The following is a 23,798-nucleotide window of genomic DNA, read 5'->3' as shown; positions in this document are numbered from 1 at the left end:
ATGATATTCAGAGACCACAGTGTGGGCCCTAGGGGCACTCATTGCAACTGGGCTTATCATTGTTTCTCAGCCTTTTCAGCGGATACAGCCAGAGCTTGGAAATCTATACCTCTCTCATCTGTCTGTCTGTCTATCCATCTATCGGTCCATCTGTTGATCAGTCCGTCCGTCCGTCCGTCTGTCTGTCCGTCCACCACCCACCCACCCACCCATACATCCGTGTGTGCGTATATGTTTTTAAGCGAAAATACATTATGAATTTAGACCAATAACTTTCAGTTCAAATTCAGTACCACAGGGCTTTTACTTAACCTCATTGGTCTTAAGTCAGTATTTCCTTTGTCTTACGCTGTAAATAGCCATTCTCAATCACACTAATGTAATTTACTCCTTTATCCCACATTAACCTCACAATCATTTCAGAATAAAAATGCCAATACCACATCAATGATACCTTCACTGAAAACTGTTTAAGCTGTTTTGTTTTTTGTTTCGTTTTGTTTTTTAGTTCTTTTCGTTCATTGGGCTGGACTAAAACAATGTGTTAAGGCCACTTAGAATAGTTCTTTTAACTGTATATGCACTTAAGTTCATCTGTTTTACTGTAAATTTTTAGGGAGGCTTTTAGAAAATCATTTTGTTTGATAATTATGTAAAAGTAGTGAAATTTCCCTAAAATCAAACTTCCAAAACATGTGAATTCCATGAAGTCAGTCTTTCATTTTTGTCCCCTCCATTCTTTTCCCTGTACGTAATCATTTTTATGTGTATCCTTCATTTTTCAATATAAGCAATTATGTTAATTTGGTAGATTTTTATTTCTTTTTCTTCTAATGGATATATTTATAGTAAATATAATACCCTTGGTGCCCCTTACCTTTTTTTTTTTTTACTCTATTTTCTTCTATTCCCTACTACTGAGCAGTATTGAGATTAGTGATACACTCTCTTCATTCTTCCCTCCTCTCCCCATCATTTGATTTAAATATCTTTTTACTCTCACTTAATATCAATAAGGAGCCCTGGTGGCACAGTGATTAAGATCTTGGTTGCTAACCAAAAGGTCGGCAGTTCGAATCTACCAGTCACTCCTTGGAAACCCTACGGGGCAGTTCTACTCTGTCCTATAGGGTCTCTATGAGTTGAAATCAACTTGATGGAACAGGTTTGTTTTTGTTTTTATGTCATAGGATTTGTGTGTGTGTGTGTGTGTGTGTCTTTTTCCAGCTTACTTTTTCCAGATACCTGACGTGTCCTTTCAGTATAAAGTTTCAAATCTTTTTCTATTTCCAGAGAGTGTGTGTGAATTACAATTCTTAGTATTTGTTCTCTTGCTTTGGTTTTCTTCTTGGAGGACTGTTACATTATACTTGATTTTGTTTACCTATGTTTTCTTCCTGAAGCTTCCTCTTGAATCTTTTCTATCTCTTGCTTCATTTCTTTTTCACGTTTACACTTTCCATTTTCTAGTTCTCTTTAGATGTTATCTGTTGTGTGTCTTCCCTCCTCTTAGTTTTGTCTTCGTTTCTAAAATGATTTTTCCTTTTGCTTCAGTTTTTTTCCTTAGTTCTGTTGCCTGCCTATTCAGATACTTCTTTTCTCCGATCACTTCATTTCTGAGTTTTTCTCAATCTGATTTGTGTTGTTCCTGTTTATCTTATTTCCTCAGGTTTCTTTTTAGCTCTTCTGAAGTAGTTATTTAATGTTTTCATGTTTTGTGGGCATGTCTCTGTGGTAGGAATGTTATTCTGATCTTTATTCCATTTTTCCTCATAATAACTGTGTACGAGATTTAACCACAATCCTATTTTGTTACTCATTTTTAAACGAAATGAGTTTTTTGGTCTTTTTAAGGGCAAGGGATAGGCCAGAACGTACCTAGCTTCTAGGCTCTAGAGCTCCCCCTTCTGTTGTTTCCGTGAAATTATAAAAATACGGCCCATACTTTCTTTGGTCTGTCTTCTCTGCTTCCCTCCTCTATTTTTGTCCGCCTTTTATCCTATTATCACTGGCCTGCTTGATTTGGTTTCTACCCTCAGAAGTTTCTCCTCAGGGTAGGGTTTAGTCGTGGAAGGAAGACACAGACAGAGACAGAGACTGAGATTTATTTTAAGGAGTTGGCTCACATGATTTTGGAGGCTGGCAAGTCTCAAATCCATAGGTCAGGCAACAAGCTGGAAATTCTGGCAGGATGTCTTTGTTATAGTCTAGAGACCGAATTCCTTCTCCTACAGGAAACCTCAGTTTTTGTTCTTAAGGACTTCAAGTAATTAGATGAAGCCCATCCACGTTAGGGAGGGTAATCCACTTAAAGTCTGCTGATTTTAAGTATTAATCACATGTAAATACAGTGAAGCCTGTGAAAGTTGGAATTCCACGGGGCTGCCTTGTTTTTCTGGGTCTCACAGGCTTTCCGCCTTTGACAGGGTGCAGTCCTAGCACTTTTCTGTCGCTCATTTTAGTGAAAAATAGTTGAGTTTTCCTTCTCTGACAGGTTTGTGCCTTACATTAGTTTTACTTTCACAATTATATACTGTACCTGTACCTTCATGGCAACATTCAGACTAGTGTTCAAACAAATAAATGGATACATGTAATATTAAAGTTGATACATAACATTATTGTTGGGTCCACAGCACCTGGTCACCCTTAGACCTTCCTCCACTTTCCTTGCACTCACCTTGTGGATTGGATTCTGCAGGATACCCATGCCAGTGAAGCTGCTGTGCTCAGAATAGTTCATTAGCCTGCTCACTTCCCAGTGAGGGCTTGTTGGAGATTTGGGGCTTTCAGAGAGAGCGGCCCTGGTGGTATAAGCGGTTGGCACTCTACTACTAACTTAAAGGTTGGTGGTTAAGACCTACCCAGCAGTGCTGTGGAATAGAGGCCTGGCAATCTACTTCTATAAGATTATAGTCAAGAAAACCTGATGGAACAGTTCTACTCTGTAACTCATGGTGTTGCCCAGAATTACAGTTGACTAGATAGCAATGGGTTTGGTTTGGATTTTGTTACTAAGACAGTCAGGTGCCCATTGCCTTCCCTCCAGCTTTCTCCTGTACGTGTGCTGCTTCCACGTGGCGCTTTAGCTGGCTATGGTTTGGCCACACCCCTTCAGTTCATGGGGTTCCCTGGTAACCTAATTTTGTTTTGGTGTCATCTGTGCGTTTTTGGTTTCACTCTCCTAGTTTCTCTGTTATTGCTCAGAGAGGAGGAAGGCAGGGATTCGGGGAGATTAAAAATCATGCCACCTTCAACACTGGCATCATTGTCTTCCGTGAGTCCTCACTTTAATTTTTAATAGTGTTATCAGTGCTAGAGAAGACACCTTTGCTAAATGCCACCCTTATGGATTAAAGCCAAAGTACTTCCTAAATGTGAAGTCTGGTCTCAATCGTATATTTTCAGAAAATAGCTTATTAAGGGGACAAAAAAAAAACAGGAAAACTACAAAGTGCCTTAAAAAACAGAATACCTACCACCGTTAGTCCTTACTTCTTAATTTAAAGAGAAAAGTAGCTATATTTGTTATTTGTTTGAAGTAACTAGGAAATGAAATTGCTACATATACCATTTATAAATCAACAGGTCCTAATCATTGGACATTGAAAGACAAAGTGCGTGTCACGTTTAGGATGGATTAGGACAGTGGACTGAATAGGAGCCCTGGTGGCGCAATGGTCAAGTGCTCAGCTGCTAACCAAAAGATTGGTGGTTTAAAACCCACCCAGTGGCTCTGTGGGAGAAAGACCTGGTGATCTGCTCCCGTAAAGATGGAAAAACAAAAACCAAACCTGTTGCTGTGAAGTTGATTCCAAGACCAGGACTCCGCCCTGTAAAAATTACAGTCTAGAAAACTCTGTGAGGCGATTCTACTCTGTCACATGGGGCTGCTGTGAGTCGAAATCGACTCCACGGCACCTAACAACAACAACAACAACAACTGGAGTTGAAAAAAGCACCCAGGGGATTCTAGCCTGCGTCCTGATGGTCTGGACAAACTACCCCTTCCCCTAATCCCCCTCTGCTCCAACCTCCCATCCCCCACAGTCTCCAGCTCTGAGAATCGGCATTTCCTGACTTTAAAAATGTAGTTCCAAATTGCCATTGACAGCCACATTTTTCTTACCGGCTTTCCGTAGCTAGATAGTAATACACACGCACACATACAAACATGCTTTTTGTGTTTCATCCTTTTCAAATTCTTGGAGGGCCTTCATGCTGTGAAAGACAGGATTGGCAAACATGCTTCTAACAGTATATGTTACATTTAACACCTTTTGGCAAAGGGTCCTACTTCTTGTGGAGTTTAAATTTAGATCCACTGAGAATCTGAGAAATTCAGTCATGAAAGGGGGACTTTCGAGTTTACTCTTTTGGAAGCTTTCGTTATTAAAATTCTATTAATGACTCTGTTGGATTTTATTCCCACCTTATATGAGGGACTCCAGAATAGCAACTTGACTTGCTTCTTCCTTCCTCTCAGAGTCATTCTTTTCATTCCGTATTGAGTGCCTCCCATGTATTAAGCTTAAGAAGCTTATGTGCATAACTACCAAAAAAAAAACCCCAAACCATTCACTGAAGAGTCCATTCCGACCCAAGGTGACCCCGTATGTGTCAGAGTAGAACTATGCCCCGTAGGGTTTTAGTGACTGTGATCTTTTAAAAGTGGATCTTCAGGCCTTTCTTCCAAGGTACTTCTGGGTGGATTCAAACTACCAGCCTTTCTTGTTAGTAGCTCAGTGCTTAACCTTTTGTGTCACACAAGGACTCCACATAACCACCAGCTGCTGCTTTTTTTTTTCTTTCTTTTCATTCTATGATTTTCAGAGTTTCTTGGTTGTCTACCTATCAAGGAAGTACTGTTATTATATGTTATTTCATCAATATTTTTCTGATGTCCTCCCTGCTGGGTTTTTTACTTTAATTGTAAGTCACTCTTGGATAGAACATACAACATAAACACTAAGTGGACTAGTAGCATGATTATATATGCTCTGGGTGTGAGAGTCCACAGAGGGAAAATATCTTGTTTTTCTTCAGTTCACTTGTGAAGAAAAGTTGTAGGACTTCTGATTTCTACCTACAATTGTGTGTTTACAAGGGAGATAGGTTGAACACCACCTTTACCTTCCCTTTACCTCTGAGACCTGACCCAATAGCTGGCTCTACCTGTATTCTGTTCAGTGTCAGTGCCCCAGAATGGGTCACACCTGTGATATTTTGGATATTAAAAAATTGGAAGAGCATATAAGCAAGAAATGATTGTTTCTGCTAAAGGCCTTTTGATGGAAACCATCATTTTCTTCTTTTGCTTTCCAGAGGACAGATGCCTCATTGCAGGTTTTCTAAGCTTGGCAGTGGACTAGGCAGAGAGACCGCTAGCTTTTGCTCCTTTAGTAGCCATGTCAAAATTAGTGTGGCACATGCGCTCCCCACCCCCAAAAAGGGTCACTGTGGAAGCATATCAAAATGTAGAAATCACCTTTTATGCTATTTGCCATCTAGCTTTCTTGGTTACAGCAGAATTCTAATCCATTCTCTGGCAACATATATACTTGTGAAGAAATTAACAGAAATGGTTTTCTGGGTATCCTCATATAGGGAAGCCCTGGTGGCATAGTGGTTAAGTGCCATGGCTGCTAACTAAGAGGTCGGCAGTTGTGAGTATCCTCATATGGGCTAGAACAAAAGGGATTACTAATAATTTGTAAATTAATTAAATTATAAAACAAAAAAAACAAACCAAACCCGTTGCTGCTGAGTTGATTCCGACTCATAGCGACCCTACAGGACAGAGCAGAACTGCCCCATAGAGTTTCCAAGGAGCGCCTGGCAGATTGGAACTGCTGACCCTTTGGTTAGCAGCCATAGCATTTAACCACTACGCCACCAGGGTTTCCAAATTGTAAAAAGGACAAGTATAAACACAAAGAGTTTTGAGTACCTGTATTTCCTGTTAGAAAATAGCGCAACAAAATTACCCAGGGAATATCGTCATTTTTGGAGCCCTGGTGGCGCAGCGGTAAGAGCTATGGCTGCTCACCAAAATGTCGCTAGTTGGAATCCACTAGCCACTCCTTGGAAACCCTGTGGGGCAGCTCTACTCTGTCCTATAGTTATGAGCCGGAATCACCTTGATGGCAACAGGGTTTTTTTGTTTTAACATTTTGCAGGTTATTTGGCAGAAGAGCATGAACACAGGTTATTACGAATTGTCCCTCTGATTACTGGCCATCTCCGGTCTCTGCGTCCTGTAGCCTAGCTCTCCAACTTGCTGTTTGCCCAGCTCCTTAATGCACAGTGAGTGCAGAGAGCATAAACATCACGTGAAGAAGACCCAAGTCTGCTGTGTACCTATGCCTTGTGGCCCCTCAGCATGTGTACACACGTGACATTTGGATTTGCCATGTGATGTAACTTGACTATTACCATATAGCCTTCCACTGGGGGTTGTACCACTTTGCACTCCTACCAGCAGTCGATACCATGTATTAACAAGGTGAACAATTACAATGGAAGATAGTAGCATATTACCTCTAAACCTAAAAGGGTCCCATGGCTCAGTCCTCAGACCTCTTTTGCTGCTGGGTGATCTCTTAAAACTATCTGAAACCTGACAGCTCCCAAATTTAATTCAGACTTGGTTAGTCACTGCTTCTGGACTTCTCCATTTGGATGAACTCTTGATCTTCTCTCTCGGTTTGCTCCTCTCACAATCTTCCCCTTCTCAGTAAGTGGTACTTCCATCCTTCTATTTGCTCAGGTTGCAATCTTTGGTGCTGTCCTTGACTCTTCTACGCTCCTACACCACCCCTCTGGTCCAAATCACCATCATTTCTCACCTGGAGTATTTCAACAGCCTTCTCACTGGTCTCTCTGCTTCCACCCTTGCTCCCCTAAAATATATTCTCAACACAGCAGCCAGAGTGAACTTGTTAAAACATAGCTTAGATCTCCTCACTTTTCTCAAAACCCTCCAATGGCCTCACAGCACATTCAGAGCAAGAGCCAAAGGCCTTGTCCTAGCCCAGAGAGAGTGTCATAATCGCCCCCGCCTACCTTTCTGACCTCACTTACTCAGCCCCAGCCACACTGGCCTCATTGCTCCTCCTCTGACATGCCACACAGGATGCCACCCCAGAACCTGTCAGCCTTCTGTTTCTATAACCTGGAATGCCCTTTCTTCAAGTCATCACATTGCTCCCTTCCATACTTTCTTCAGAAGCCCTGATGGTGCAGTGGTTAATAGCTTGGCTTCTAACCAAAAGGTCGACGGCTCGAATCCACTAGCCACTACTTGGAAGTCCTATGGGGAAGTTCTACTCTGTCCTTTAAGGTCACTGTGAGCTGGAATCGACTCGACTGCAACGAGTTTTTTTAGCATTCATTGAGCAGTAAATATGTGATAGACATTGTGCTAAGGGGTTTATATGTATTAAACCTCACAACAACAGACATGAGAAAACTGGGCCCCAAAGAAAGTAACTTGCTGTAGGTCTCCTAGGTAAGTTGGGGGAGCCAGAATGTCAACCCTGTAGTCTGCCCCCAGAGCCCACCCCTTGACTAACTGTGCTCTACCGCCACTGTTAGGAGACCATCTGAGGACATTCGTCCACTGGCTCCATTTTGGCGCTAGCTCCCAGCATTCCACCAGCACCTTTCCCATTAAGGTCATCAGGGTTGTCTATGTCATTGGATCTCCTGTGGGATTTTTGGTTCTCATCTTAATTTCTCCACAGCTTCACCCATGTTGCTCACTCCTTCCTTTTTAAAACACTTCTCCTTTGGCCTCCTCAGCAGCTTTCTCTTCTGATTTTCATCATGCTTTTCTGGTCCCTCCTCTCTTGTGCAATTTTCAAATGCTTCCCTCTACATGTACCCTGCGCTTCTAAATACGGAGGTTCCTCACAGCTTAGTCTGTGGCCCATGCCTCTACTCAAGCTATGTTTTTCCCCTAGGTGATCTCATCCAAATCTCACAGTTTAGTTATAGACCCATGACACTAACATCTATATCTTCAGGCCAGCTTTCTCTAAACCTTGGACCTGTATATCCAGCTGCCTATGTAGCAGCTCCATTTGGATATCATAAAGGCACCTTTCACTCAGCCTGCTCAAAACCAAAGCTATAACCTTTTCCATCCAGCCAAACTTGGTTTTCCTCCAGTGTCCCCTAGCTCAGCCATTGACATCATTTAGTTTCCAAAGAGAGATACCTAAAAGTCACCTTGACACATTTCTCTCCCACTTTATCAGTGTTTAAGATGTCCTCAAGTCCTATCGATCCAAGCTCTTGAAAATCTTTTGAATCTTCTCATTTTTGTCCATCATCTCCATTGCCACAGTTCTAGTCCTAAGACCCACCATCTCGCTCTAGAAGCCCCAACTTCCCTGACCTTCTTACACCACTTTGACCTCTTCCTGTCGCTCTCTACTTTCCTTAGATAGCCATTTTCATATGTGAACTTACATACATGTGTGATTCTGCCATTAGTGTGTTTTCTAGCCTAGGTCTGAGCTCTGTGTGCTCTGTAAGACCAGGGAACATACCTGTTTTCCTCATTTTATCCTCAGCAGCATAGTGCCTGGCATAGCAGGATTTCCATAAGAATTTGATTTATTGCATGAAAAAAATGAATGTTTCAGATGACAAGCTGAGATCAAGAGGGTATAAAGAATAACTCAAAAGCAGATATAAAACTATGCTGGGTTAATACATATCACGTTTTTGTTTGTAGTTGTCGTTGAGTCAGCTTCAACTCATGGTGACCCCATGCACAAAAAAGGAAACACTGCCTGATCCTGCACCATCCCCTTGATCAGTTTTGGACTGGACTGTTGGGATCCATAGGGTTTTCGTTGGCTAATTTTCAGAAGTAGATCCCCAGGCTTTTCTTCCTAGTTTGTCTTAGTCTGGGCACTCCACTGAAACCTGTTCAGCATAATAGCAACCAGCAAGCCTCCCTGACAGACAGATGGTTGGCTGCTCACGAGGTACATTTGCCAGCTATCACACTTGGGTCTCCCACATGAAAGGTGAGAATTCTACCACTCAACCATATACACAACAGCACCATAATAAGTAGATGTTTATTCGTAATACTGACTTGATCCTCAAAGAAAAAAGGTTAAAATGTGTCTATCGTCCTCTATTTTAAAAGGCAGGAAAACAAATACAGATGTATGAAATAAATGTGTTTTAGAAAAATTTCCATTCAGTAAACAAAGTTTTAGAATGTGAAGAGAGGTAAAGTTAATGTATGTGAACATTTCATTTTGTGATAATGCGGATAAATGTTTACATCCAACTGTGGGTACAGATACAGCGTATTCTCACTCAGCCATGCTAGGGGAGGCTGGGGTAGCACAGATCATTGAAATTACAGTGAAAAGGGAAAGAGACTGATTGACTTTCATGCCATCTTCTTCATTGATCCTGGAGGAGCTGCCAGAGAGGCTAAAAAATAGGCAACGGGAAAAGGGAGCCATAGTAACAATCTTGGAGACGCTTCCACCAGATAATTAAGATTTAACTGGGTCTGTTTTGATGTGTGCACATGTTTCTATACACAGAAAAGGATGAACCCACAGATACTACAGATGCCAATTTTTGGAAAATGTAACCCATAACATATGGTATCAAATTAATTGGGGGTTTCACTTGTCTCAGTCTGATTTGGGCATGTTGAGTCATGAGATAATAGCTTGGCAATCATGTTTGTTGTTCTTGTTAGTCGCTGTCGAGTCAGTTCCAACTCATGGTAACCCCATGTGTGCAAAATAGAACTGTGCTCCATAGGGTTTTCAAGGCTGTGACTTTTCGGAAGCAGATTGCCAGGTCTGTCTTCCAAGGCACCTCTGAGTGGATTTGAACCACGAACCTTTTGGCTAGTAGTTGTTTGAGCTCTAAACTGTTTGCACCACCCAGGGACCTGACCGTTGTTTAGCAGTTGAGGAAATGGAGACATCAAGCAGATTAGTGACTTGCCTAAGCTCCAGAAATAACTCCTTGATAGAACCTTTGAGACCAAGGTCTGCAGACTGGGGCTATACCATCACCTTTTCTTTGAGCACTTTTCTTACTCTCCTGCTGTTTTCTGCAGCTTAAGGCACTTGTTTCATCGTGCTGCCCATCACGGAAACCCTGGTGGTGTGGTGGTTAAGAGCTAGCTATGGCTGCTAATCAGAAGGTCAGCAGTTCAAGTCTACCAGGTGCTCTAGGGAAATCCTATGGGTTAGTTCTACTCTGTCCTTACAAGGTCACTGTGAGTCGGAATTGACTTGACGTCAGTGGTCTGGTTTTTTGTTTGTTTGCTGCCTATCACAATGAGACAGAAGGAATTTAAAACGAGGGATTGTGTTTGAAGTAAGGAGGTGTGCAGCAGAATTCCATGAAGATATAAATGTGCGTGTAGCCCCAAAGGTGTTAAAACTTGCCAATGATGTGTTACCACCTGGCCTCCAAATGGCAAAGAGATGCCTAACCTGGAGAGGCATCTTTCTTTCTTTGTGGTATGACAGCTTCCTGGTTTTTGCCCACCTCCAAAATCTCCAAGGGTATTTGGTTTTTCCTTTCTTCCTTAAAGCCAACACCTGTAAAACTGAATTTAATATGGAACAGCTGTTTCTTCTGCAGTCCATGTGAAATTTTGGATGTCAGTTAATTGTGTTAAAGTTGCCAGTTACGAAGTACTCAGAAGGCGTGGATCCCCAATTACCTCTTGGCAGAGCTGTTGAACTAATGGCTAATAGCAGTAGGTGCTGTACACAGCTGTCACATGAAATCCAAAAGATTCTATGCTTTGTTCCATACAGTGTGTCTCTCAGAGATTTGCTCCTATATAAGTGATTAATATTTTATATTTATAGACTTTTCAATGGTTTCTCCAAACCTGCCTTTCTCGCCCAGGTCCTAAATCTTTTGCACAAAGGGATAACAGTTTGGCACAAAACCCATCATTTATTCATTGCATGGATGCTGTGGATAAAGTTAAATGTGGTCCAGTGAATAGACCTTTTTTGCACTTAAAGGAGCCCTGTTGTTGCAGTGGTTAAGTGCTCGGCTGCTAACCAAAAGGTTGGTGGTTAGAACCCACCCAGCAGCTCCACGGGAGAAAGACCTGGTGATCTGCTCCCATAAAGATTACAGCCTAGAAAACCCAGTGGGTCAGTTCTACCCTGTCACGTGGGGTCGATAAGAGTCGAAATTGACTGGACGGCACCTAATAATAACAGAGCAGAATACGTATTATTGCCGTATATTCGCTCTAAATCGAGACACGAGGGTTGAACTCTCTAGTGCCTCAGGAAAAAATATATATATTAAAGCAGTTTTAAAACATTAGTATTGAGAGATCGGACTACACAGAAACTCAGAATGTTTGAATGTCAGCCAGACGTTGGCAGGCTTCCATTCAGCTTTCTCTGTGAGTAAAATATGTACTCAGTGACTAGGCTCAAGCCCTTGGTAGCTTATAAGCAAATCTTTCTGCTTTTTCTAGATCATTGCAAAAAAAATAGGTTAAGCAAATTTCGTGGTGGTGCTTATGCGTGCACAGACGTGTGAGGCCTCCGCAGCTTCCAAACTTGGAAAGCGTATTTTAACAGCACAAGTATAGCTATGTGTGTGATCTACATCAGAGCTTCCTGTCTCTTCCTCACATGCTTTAATTATATCGTTTAAATGTTTTACCTATTAAACCTGTTTGGTCTTAAAGCTGTAAACATCACATACTGCTAATAAGCTTTCAGAAAGAAAAAGAAATTGACAATGAGTACAGAGGTTGTACAAACCCAATGGAAAACTATGCAAATGAGCTCTGAAACAGGCAGATTTGCATATCCTTGTGGGTTTCATGATGATATTCTCAGCGTGAGCCTGGCAGACTTGCCTTTTTACCCCTTGGGATGATGCGTGTACTAGTAGAAGGGCCCTGCAGGGTCAGTTTTACAAGTGTAGCATTCTGATTTTCCGTGTGGTTTCTCAGGACCACTGAGGAAAATGTGGTGATACATAGTGACAGAGAAAAGAGATTTTTTAAGTAAATCCTTTTGGAAGAGGAGTTTGGGAGGGACAGTCAGTACACCCTTCATATTGCCAAGGTAGGGTGAGCAGTTTTTGGTAGGGGTACCATTTGGCCTTTCAAAATGAATATATATCCTCTTCCCACCAGTTCCAGCTTTTCCTTCATATGCCCTCGCCCAACACCAAAACTCCTGCCCAGAGTCTGATCTTGTGCCCTGCAAGCCTCCTTTGGCTACATCAGGGTCTCTCATCAGAACAGGCTAAGGAATTGGCTCTTGCCACCGTCCTGTTAGAATAAGCAGCAGCCTCATGGCCACCTGGCATGTCTATGTAAATAATAGCATGTATCGGCAGTTTCACATATTGCAGCTATTGAGACATGGAAGCAGAATGACGTAGTGGCTAAGAATTAGGATTTTGATAAAGGCAAGACTTGGATTTGAACTCAGCTCTGGCATCCCTCCCTACCTTAGTTTCTCACCCACAAATGAGGATCAAACCAACCTGGTGATGCAAATGGTTAACGTGCCTAGCTGCTAACCGAAAGGTTAGAGGTTGGAGTCCACCCAGAGGTGCCTCAGAAGAAAGGCCTGCAGTCTGCTTCCCAAAAACCAGCCACTGAAAACCCTGTGGAGCACAGTTCTCCTCTGACACACATGGGGCCACTGTGAGTCGGAACTGACTGAGAGCAACTGGTGGCGGAGGCGGCTGTGAGGATTAAATGAGTGAGTATGCAAATTCCTGTCATACTGCACGGCTTATAGTAAATACCTGATAGAAGATATCATTATTTGGAAATACTTTCCAAAAAATAATCAAGTTTTATTTGGCTTAAAAAAAAAAAAAAATCAAAGTAGCTTTCTTACTAGGAAGAAAGAAATGAAATTCACCCCTGAAATGTACTTGAAGAGTTTTAGAGGGTCTTTTCCAAGTTGTTATAAAGCACCTCTGAAGTAAATTTGCCCATTTCTGCCCACACCGTTCCTCTAACATTCCAGGAATAAAATTCTGCACTTGGGTTTAAAAATAAAACGAGTGGAACAAACTGAATTAGAAGTCCTTGGCAGACTTCCCCCCCAACAGAATGTTCTCTCAACTGGTGGTATCGCAATAAAAGAGAAGATGTATTTTTTTTTTTAAATCTGCCCTCCTCCCCCATTTTCTCAGCCAGTTGTATTGCTCCGTTGTAAAAACCCAGTATACTTGGGTTTCATCTCCCTCCCTCTCATAGCTGCCCCCCGCCCCGCCCCCAAACCGACAGGGACCCTTCTTCCAGAGAAAGCACTGAGCAGAGCTGTTCTCTGATACCGTATATGTGCATACTGGACGGGGCTGAGGAGGTCCACAGGAATATGAGAGGCTTCTGCTGTTTTCAGTTGTAAAGACTGCCAAGACAAAAAAAAAAAAAAATGTATTCACATTTCTCCCGCCTCTTTTTTCTTCTGTAAATATGCAAACCCTTTTTCAGAAAGGCTTTTGATACGTTCTCCCAGCAAACACCATGAACCTGGGATGTGCTTCGGCCCTTTGCTGTCAGCTCTGACTCATGGAGATCCCATGTGTGTGGAGTAGAACTGCGCTCCGTAGGGTTTTCAAGGCTATGAGCTTTTGGAAGCAGATTGCCAGGCCTTTCTTCCAAGATACATATGGGTCAGTTTGGACTCCCAAATTTTCAATTAGCAGTCGAGTGCTTAACTGTTTGTACCACCCAGGGACTCCTGGATGGGCTTAACCCATTGCTTTGGGGTCGACCCTATAGGACAGATGAGAACTGAGCTGCCGGGTGTGGTTTCCAAGGCTGTAATCTTCGCAGAAGGACACTGCCACATCTTTCTCCTGAGGAGAGGCTGGTGGGTTCAAATTGCCGACCTTTTGGTTAGCAGCTGAGTACTTAACAACAGCACCACCAGGGCTCCTTGTCCTGGATGTGCTTAGAACTCCCCGTTCCCATAGGAATGACTCAGGAAAAAGAGATAAAATGGAGATGAGATTGGGTAGAGAATCTTATACACACCCACACACCCACACCCCCCCCCACACACACATCACAGCCACCCTCACCCTATCCTCACCGTAGGAATTACACAGAACTAGCCATTCTCCTCTCCCTCACACAAACACTTGCGTCTTTCCCAAAAAGGGAAAAAAGCTTTCTTTGGCTGCACCATATGTAAAAAATTATGGAACATCTGTGTAAGTAACAACATACAACAAGACAAATTATTGGTGGTAAAAGGCAAAGCCCTTGTTTCAAAAACATGTCTGGAGATAGTGTATATACAGAACCTTGCTCTGTGCTAATTACACATAACTGCCAGCTTTCTGGGCCACAGACTGGGCTGTTAATAGCTAGAAGTCCTGGTGGGGTGTTCCTTTTTCCTTTTCTTTTTTCTTTCCATCATTCCCTCTCTCTTTCCTTCCTTCTTTTTGGTTGTTGTTAAACTGCACAGCTTCATTTCAGTAGTTGCTGTGGTTATGGAAAACTCGGTTGGAAATAGTGAGATTTGGTGACTCGATTTTTGAGATATACTAATGGGTAGATAACGAGCCCTGGCGGTGCAGTGGTTAAGCACCTGGCTGTGTACCAAAAGGTTGACAGTTCGAACCCACAGGCCCCTCTGCGGAAGAAAGACATGGCTGTCTGCTTCCGTTAAGATTACGGCCCCGGAAACCCTGTGGGACAGTTCTACTCTGTCCTGTAGGGTTGCTGTGAATCAAAATCAACTCGACGGCAATGGGAAGTGGGCATATAAGTCCCTAGGTGGTGCAAATGGTTTTTGCTTGCCTACTAACCTAAAGGTTGGCAGTTTGAACTCACCCAGCGGTGCCGCAGAAGAAAGGCCTGGCGATCTGCTTTTGTAAAGTTTATAGCCAAGAAAACCCTATGGAGCAGTTCTACTCTGTAACACGTGAGGTCGCCATTAGTTGAGATTGACTGGACAGCAATAGGAGAGAATGGGCAGATGTCCTCTTCACTCCTGACCTGATGATTTTCCCTCCAGCCTTCATCTGAGGAGTGAGGCAACAGTTGGGTTCAAGCAACAGCCTATCAGCCTACTTCAGGATTTTTTTTTTTTTTTCCATCTCTTAAAGTTTAACTGTTCTCAGTCTTAACACCCACCACAAAAATGATGTCACTCCAGGAAGCGTTAGTTGCTTATTCTGAAACTCATTGCAATTTTGCCTCAGCAGCAAGTTTTTCAGGCCTATGTACTTAAAAGATGACGTCTTAAGTTTCTGAGTGCCACTGTAATAGAGAAATACCACAAGTGCCCGGCTTTAAAGAAGAGAAATGTATTTTCTCACAGTTCTGGAGGCTAAAAGTTCAAATCAAAATCTGGGCTGTATCGATTCTTCTTGTCGGTAGCACCAGGCGTTCCTTGGCTCCTTGGTTTCTAGATGACTCTCACATGTCATCTGTGTTCACCTGTGTGTGTGTTTCTGTGCCTAATCGCCACCCCCCCCCCTTTATTATTGTGCTTTAGGTGGAGGTTTACTGAGCCAGTTAGTTTCTCATTGAATAATTAATACATTGTTTCGTGACATAGGTTGTCAACCCTACAACTTGTCAACACTCTCTCCTTCTCGACTTCTCCATCTCAGGTTCCCCATTTCCATTCGTCCAGCTTTCCTGTCCCTTCCTGCTTTGTCGTCCTTGCCCCTGGGCTGGTGTGCCCATTTAGTCTCGTATATGTGGTTGAACAATGTGTGTTATTGTTTGTTTTATGGGCCTGTCTAATCTGAAGGGTGAGCCTCAGGTTCAATACTGAGTTGAAAGGGCATCCGGGGGCCATACTCTTGGGGTTTCTCTAGTCTCTATCAGGCCAGTAAGTCTGGTTGTGTGTGTGTGTGTGTGTGTGTGTGTGTGTGTGTGTGTGTGTGTGTGTGTGTGTGTGTGTGTGTGTGTGTGTGTGTGTGTGTGTGTGTGTGTGTGTGTGTGTGTGTGTGTGTGTGTGTGTGTGTGTGTGTGTGTGTGTGTGTGTGTGTGTGTGTGTGTGTGTGTGTGTGTGTGTGTGTGTGTGTGTGTGTGTGTGTGTGTGTGTGTGTGTGTGTGTGTGTGTGTGTGTGTGTGTGTGTGTGTGTGTGTGTGTGTGTGTGTGTGTTAGAATTTTTTTCCACATTTTTCTCCAGCTCTGTCTGGGACTGTCAGTTGTGAGCCCTGTCAGAGCAGTGGGTGGTGGTAGCCGGGCACCATTTAGTTGTGCTGGACTCAGTCTGGTGGAGGCTGTGGTAGTTGTGATCCATTAGTCCTTTGGACTAATCTTTCCGTTGTATCTTTGTTTTTTTTCATTTTCCCTTACTCCAGATGGGGCGGGGCTGGTAGACATATCTTAGATGACTGCTTGCCGGGTTTTAAGACTCCAGATGCTACCTACCAAAGTAGGATGTTACTCCAATTGAGTTAGATGTCACCCGAGACCAAGGACCCCAGCCCAGTAACTTGGTCCCTCAGAGAGCTTGGATGTGTCTGTAAAGTGAGCTATGGCTGCTAACTAAAGATCGGCAGTTCGAATCCACCGTTCTCTTCTTGGAAATCCTGTGGGGCAGTTCTACTCTGTCCTATAGGGTTGTTATGAGTCAGAGCCAACTCGGTGGCACATAACAACATGACACTTCTAGTCTGCCCTTTTTATAATTTAGAAGTGATTAGGTCTAGGAAACACTCTTCATTAATCTCGCCTCATTAACGTAACAGCCAACCTACCATTTGCCCTCAAGTCATTTCCTACTCGTAATGACCCCATGTATGTCAGAGAAGAACTGTGCTCCATAGGATTTTCAATGGTTGATTTTTTGGGAAGTGGATTGCCAGGCCTTTCTTCCTGGGCTCCTCCAGGTGGACTCAAACTCCCCAACTTTTTGATTAGCAGCTGAGCATGTTAACTTTTTGCACCACCTACGAACTCCCTAACAGAACAAATAAAGCTCTATTTCCAAACATGATTACATCCACAGTCATAGGTGTTATGATTCCAGTGCATATTTTGGGGAGACACAGTTCAGTCCATAACAGATGCTATGGTAGAATTAGCTTCCAGCGAAGATTCTCAAGGCCTAGGTTTGGGATCCAGTTCTCACACTCTCCCACAGTATATTGGGAGGAAGAGTCATTTACCTCTCCTTGCCTCTGTTTCATTTGTCAAGCGGAGGCAATGATATCTGGTCCCCATTCTTATGTGGATCAAATGAGTCTAAAACTGTAGAGGCACAAGGAGCTGTTATTATAGGAGAAACTGTGGTGCCATTTTTTGTGTGTGTTAAAAGGGGTCTAAAGACCCTGTTAGCACCCACTGTGGAAGTTCTTTGTGTCCTTTGCAGGGCTAGTGAGAAGCTTCCAGGTTTGCCCAGTCAATAAAGCAAAATGCTTTTGAAAGAACCGAGTGAAGTCTCTTTATGGAAAAAAAAAAAAAAAGGAATAGGGCAGAGTTTAAATTGAGGGTTCTTAGGAAGAGAAACCATCCACAGCCACCGGTCAGTCTGCAACCCTCCTTTCCTCAGAACCTTCTCGGCTCTCGTTGTATACCGAGGAATGAACAAGTGCAGTGATGGTGTCCAGGGCCCCCACCAGGTGACCTCTGTCATCCTCCCAGCCTTTCCTCCTGTTACTTCCCACCAGGACCCTACAATCACACCAAAACCAGACTCCATATTGTACTCTCAGCCCTCCCTGCGCATTTACATCTGTGTTTGTTGCTATCTGGCCTATCCCTCCAAAGTCCTCCTCATACTTGGGAGGCTTAGCTCAGAAACCACATCTTCTAAATCCTCCCCAGCAGCCCACCACCAGCCATCTATCCTCTCCCTTCTTTGGGTTCCCAGGTCCCTTTATTATTTGTTTGTTATCCATGAATCGTATCACAGTCTGCCTGATAGTACAACTAGTTATGTAAAGCAGCATAGTGTGGTGGTTAGGTGTGCAGGCGCTGGAGTGACCCTGCCTGGGTTCAAATTCCCCCCTCTGCCATTTACTAGCACTATAATTTGGGAAGTACTTGACCTCTCTGTGTCTTGGCTTCCTCATTTATAAACTCGGCTTAATAATAGTAAAAAAAAAATTGTTGAGTTGACTCTTACTCATGGTGACCTCATGCGTGTCGGAGTAGACCTGTGCCCCATAGGATTTTCAGTGGCTGATTTTTTGGAAGTAGATCACCAGGCCTTTGTTTTGAGGTGCCTCTGAGTGGACTTGAACCTCCAACCTTTAGGTTAGTGGCCAAGCACCTTGTTTGCACCACCCAGAAACTCCTTTAGAGTAATAGCTACCTCATAAAGTTGTTGAGAGGGTGAAATGAACATAAAACTTTTGAGAAATATTAGCTGTAAATAGTCCAGCATCCCAGAGAGAAGTGGCTATGTTTTGTTTATGCTTTTATGCCCCCACAATTGTACTTCATGTATAAAAAAGGCTCAGTCAATAAACATTAAAGTCAACATCAGCTAGCATTTATTAATATAAAAGTCTGTTGATTTGAGTCAGGTGAATAATTCAGAGTACAGTACACACACAGACACCCATCACTTCTAGTCATTTAAATGGAAAATCTGTGAGGAATCAGTATTACACAGCAAACTCAGAGCCCTGTGGGTTATATTTTCAATACTCTGTATGTGTCTGGCTTCTCTTTGGGGCGCAGATGGGCAGCAGAGCCTGATTTTAAGGCATGCATTTATCTGCAGCATTATTTTGCAGAAGTCATATGAAAAAAAAAATCAGCATAGTATCCTGTCCAAAGGCTACACTAAACTTTTAGGGCTCAACACCCAAATACCGGAAGCAGTTGAGGTCCCTCTGAAAAGGGAGTCCGTGGTGTTCCACTCAAACTGTAGAAGCATTTACAACAAATCAGGTAGGTGAAAGTATGAAAACTCAGCAATAAGGAAAATCTTCTCTGAGAGCCTGTGTAACAACGTTGTGTGTGTGTGTGCGTGTGTGTGTTTAGACTTGATGCAAGAAACAAGTGCCTCCTTGTCTACTTGGAACTAGGTAACCCTATGTAAAGTTTATCTCAATGGTTCTGATTTTGTCCCTGTCATAGATTGAATTGTGTCCCCCTAAAATATGTGTCAACTTGGTTAGGCCATGATTCCCGGTTTGTGTGGTTGTCCTCCATTTTGTGATTGTAATTTTATGTTAAAGAGGATTAGGGTGGGAAAGAGGATTAGGGTGGGATCGTACTACCCTTACTAAGGTCACATTCATGATCCAGTGTAAAGGGAGTTTCCCTGGGGTGTGGCCTGCACCCCCTTTTTTCTTCCAAGAATTAAAAGGAAAGGGAAGCAAGCAGAGAGTGGAGACCTCATACTGTCAAGAAAGCAGCACCTGGAACAGAGTGTGTCCTTTGGACCCAGGGTCCCCCAGCCTGAGAAGCTCCTTGATCAGGAGAAGATTGAAGACAAGGACCTTCCTCTAGAGCCAACGGAGAGAGAAAGGCTGCCTCTAGAGTTGACGCCCTGAATTTGGGCTTTTAGCCTACTTTATCGTGAGAAAATAAATTTCTCTTTGTTAAAGCCATCCACTTGTGGTATTTCTGTTATAGCAGCACTAGGTGACAAAGACAGTCCTTCAGGGGATAATTGGGCATGTCCCAGAGACAGTTTTGGTTGTCATGACTGGGGAGGTACTACCAGCATCTAGTAGGTAGGGGCCGGGGATGCTGCTACACCTCTTACGGTATGCAAATCAGCCTTCTCACAGCACAAAATGTCAATACTGCTGAGATTCAGAAACTCTGATTTACCTTAATCTGAACAGAACAAGGAGTCCCTGGGTGGCGCAAATGGTTAACGCATGTGGCAGCTAATGAAATGGCTGGAGGTTCAAGTCCACTCGGAGGTGTCTTGGAAGAAAGGCCTGAGGATCTACTTTTGAAAAATCAGCCATTGAAGACCCCATGGAGTGCAATTCTACTCTGATGCACTTGGGGCCGCCGTGAATCAGAATTGACTTCACAGCAACTGGTTGGTTAAAAAGAACAATGAGAATTCTGGATGAGGAATGTCTGCCACATCTCTCCTGGAGAGAGGCACGGCCCCCAGTCAAGGCCACACAGGGCTCCGTCTCTGGACCTAGACCATGCACTGCCACAAAAATTCTTCATGCCGCGCCCCCTAGTAAAATCCAGTCCATGAGAATAGATTTTACTGGGAGGAGGGGATGGGATGAGGGCATGGACGAGCTTGTCTTGGCTTTGTCCTTTTCTGACAGATTATTTCTGATCACTTAATCTCAATCCTGCCTCATATTTTATTTTCCAGATTTTCATTTTCTAGTTCCATGAGACAAGATACATCCAGGAGGTGGAGAAGGGGTTAAGCAGCACAGGGAAGCTGGGTAGAAGAGGGAAGCAAGAAGAAAAGTGGGAGACTCATAGACAGAGAGGTAGATTGCACAGATAGAGACTCACTTGGTTTAATGGTCCGGAGTTTCGTCAGGAGGTTTTGCTGCCAATGTCTCTCCAGCCTTCCATCTCCCACCCTCCACCCCCTCGCCACACACAGGCCAGGTGGTTCCTGCTTACATACATGGCTTGGCGCTTTTACTCTTTGACTAAAACCATTTCACACGTGAACAACACAGCCTCTGCCTAGAGATTTGTCATCCATCTGCTTGGAGAAGGGCTGTCTGTTTCCCTCAGAAAACTGGTCCAGTCAACATTTTCCTTTGGCCAAGGTTGCTTACCAGCAGCTCTTCCATAAGGTCCATAATTGCAATTTCTTGTTCTCGTTTGCCTGTCTGGCTTCACGCCTCAGTCCCTCTCTAAGCCTCCCACTAGCCCTCTACTGCCGGTCCTCTCCTCCTTTTCTGCTAAGAAACCCTGTCAGAATGAATGACAGAATTGTCTTCCTTCTCCAAAAATGGCTCATTACTCATACGTTTAAAGCAATATTGCCTTCTGTCCTCAAAAGGTTTGCAGATATATTTTTTTCCAAATGATCCCCCATTTATAGCGGATGAACGCCTTGCCTACCACTCTGCCTCATAGCAGTAATGTGGGCAAATATGCCACTGAGTCTCCTTGTGATCTGCTCCATCTTGTCTTCTCCCATATGCTCTCGGCAGACAGTGGTTAATACCAGCCCATGAGCATCTTGAGGCAAGCTCTGAAGTCTAATTCTCCGGGCTGCATGCTGATATGATACACACTTTCTGTTTGTTCTAGAGCAGACGGTCATCTCTCACAAACCAGTTGTGGGATGTAGGACCCTAACTTGGATGTCGCAGCCCACGTTTGTGGTTGAGAAAGGGAGCAGACAGTGGGCACAGAAAGACCAAGCACTGGGCAGTACTTCCAGAAACCTAGTCTCACCACCTTCTTCCCAAGTGATTTCTGATTGTTAAATTTTGCAACGCAGATAACACAAGCAGGAGTGGTATCGTGAGAATGCAAAAGCCAATCTGGCAAACTGTTTGGTATTTTCAAGGTAAATGTCCCACCACTAAAGCCTTTGTTGTTGTTAGTTGCCATCAAGTCAGCTCCAGCTCATGCTGACCCCATGTACAACTGAACAAAACGTTACCCAGCCCTGCCCCATCCCTGTGATTGCTGGTATGCTCCAATCCATTGTGGCCTCTGTGTATTTTGAGTGCCTTCCAACCTAAGGGACTCATCTTCCAGCGCTGTATCAGACAGTATTCTGTTGTGATCCATAGGTTTTTCATTGGCTACTTTTCAGAAGTAGGTCACCAGGTCTTTCTTCCTAATCTTAGTCTGGAAGCTCTGCTGAAACCTGTCAACCCTGCTGGTATTTGAAATACTGGTGGCTTAGCTTCCAGCATCATAGCAAAACCACAGTATGACAAATTGACAGACGGGTGGTAATGGACATGGTTAGGCCCTATCAACCCTGAATCTTCTTCCTTTCTCTCTAGCCCTCTGCCTTACTAATCAGCAGCATTGCAGCTGGCAGCAAACCCCAAAACCAAACACATTGCCATGGAGAACTGCCCCATAACGTTTCCAAGGAGCAGCTGGTGGATTCAAACTGCCCACCTTTTGGGTAACAGCAGAACGCTTAACCACTGCACCACTAGCTCGCGGCAGGTAGCTGCAAATTCTCTTGTACGTCAGTTCCCACATCCCAGATAAATGGAGAACACATGTTACCATATCATGGCTTAGGTATCTTCAAGCCTATGGTGTCCAGGATGTTGGGAGCCTGAATTCCTTGCAATTAAATCACTGAAACAGCCTGACACTGTGTTGCGGGTGAGTTGAATTCAGGATGATAGGTTGTTTGGTTGGCTGACGAGGAGTTATTTAGGAGATCTTTATGCAGGGGAGTTGCTGAGGGAAAAGAAGAGACACCTTCGTTTATATCATTGGTCACTCCCAAATAATGAGAGCTATTTTTTTATACCTGAGAGGTAATGAGATATTGCCAAATAGAAGATGGGCACACTGAATCTATAAAGAATAACCTGATACAAAATGACCAAAAAAAATTCAGGACTGTTGAGATCATGCTTGAATGGTAACAGATCAAAGGCATCACTCCAGATTTCGGACTTGTCTGTTAGCAAAGGAAGCGTTAGTCAGAGATAAATTCCCCCAACCCTACTCCATTAATTCTCTTCATTAAAATTGAATTTCAACAGAATTGCACACTTAAAAGTGGTTAAAATGGCAAATTTTGTTACATATATTTTACCACAATGAAATTATGTATGTGTATAATAGGCACTCCTTGGAAACCCTATGGGGCAGTTCTGCTCTGTCCTATAGAGTTGCTATGAGTCGGAATCGACTTGACGGCACTGGGTTTGGGTTTTTTTGGTTATATATGTTATGGTATATCTTAGATAAATTACTGGCTATTGAACCATTCTTATCAGAAATACCTGTTAAATATATAAATGTCTGCGGCTTGTCCTTTTTTAAGGATTTAAAGCTTTCTTAGAAAATTAGGAGTTTACCTTGACTTTTGACATTTTCTCTTTTGAGCTTGTTATTTCCTCTTGTCAAACGTGAGAAATGTATTTTACAGTTCTTCCTAACAGTAGCTATACCTTTAAGACTATAGGGACTATAAGTTAAAAAATGTATATATATATATATATATATGTATATATATATGACATTCTAAATAAAATGTGACTTCTACACTTCTGAAGAAAAGAATTTTAGAGTCCCCTCACCAGAGTCTCTACCTGAATCAGATCAAGTATACTACTCCATATTATATTTTAAAATACAGTACTTTTAGTAGTAAATCCTTACCCTTCTTAGTTTCCTGCCAACTTGTGAGAATATGAAAGAACTACAGTTAGACCTGGTGGTTGGCCCAGGTCGTAAAAATGGAGACTACGGAGGTAACACAGATCCAAGAAGCATCTGTTCCTGTGAACAGGAGAGTTACCCGGTGAGCTGGTTGCTGTATTTCTGGTTTGAGTAGCGCTTTCCCCACAGGAGGAGAGAAAGATGTCTCGGGAGGGAAGGATTCGCCACTGTGTCTTTATAGTGAGAGGTAAAGTTGTGCCTTCCCGGGTGCATTCCAGTTTTGTGTCTGATTTGCTTGGTGACTATGAGTCGGAATCGACTCGACGGCAGTGGGTTTTTGGTGGCGGTACCTCTTAATATTGCTGCTCTTCCATTTGTTGAGAGATTTTGCTGGAGAGGTGGTAATAGGATTCATTGATGCCGAATCGCCAGGTCTACAGAGACTCAGTCCTTGCGTGGTGCAAATGGTTCATGAGCTCAACTGCTAACCAAAAGGTTGGAGGTTCGAGTCTACCCAGAGGTGCCTCAGAAGAAAGACCTGATGATCTA

The 23,798-nt window shown here is 43.2% G+C and overlaps 1 protein-coding gene across 7 annotated transcripts in view; it reads left to right on the top strand.

Moving 5' to 3' along the window:
* ATXN1 (ataxin 1) overlaps window positions 1–23,798 on the top strand; it is a 533,523-nt gene that overhangs the window by 381,129 nt on the left and 128,596 nt on the right. The window contains exon 7 of one of the 7 annotated variants that reach the window (XR_007517404.1): window positions 12,504–15,892. The exons of the other annotated variants lie outside the window; for them this stretch is intronic. The gene's annotated coding sequence lies outside the window, so the exon portion shown is untranslated. Of the gene's footprint in view, window positions 1–12,503; window positions 15,893–23,798 lie in introns of those variants that run through there. 7 annotated transcript variants of the gene reach the window in all.

This window comes from Elephas maximus, chromosome 1, assembly GCF_024166365.1.
Source record: "Elephas maximus indicus isolate mEleMax1 chromosome 1, mEleMax1 primary haplotype, whole genome shotgun sequence".
Taxonomy (NCBI): domain Eukaryota; kingdom Metazoa; phylum Chordata; class Mammalia; order Proboscidea; family Elephantidae; genus Elephas; species Elephas maximus.
This window is presented reverse-complemented; position numbering and strand designations above follow the sequence as displayed.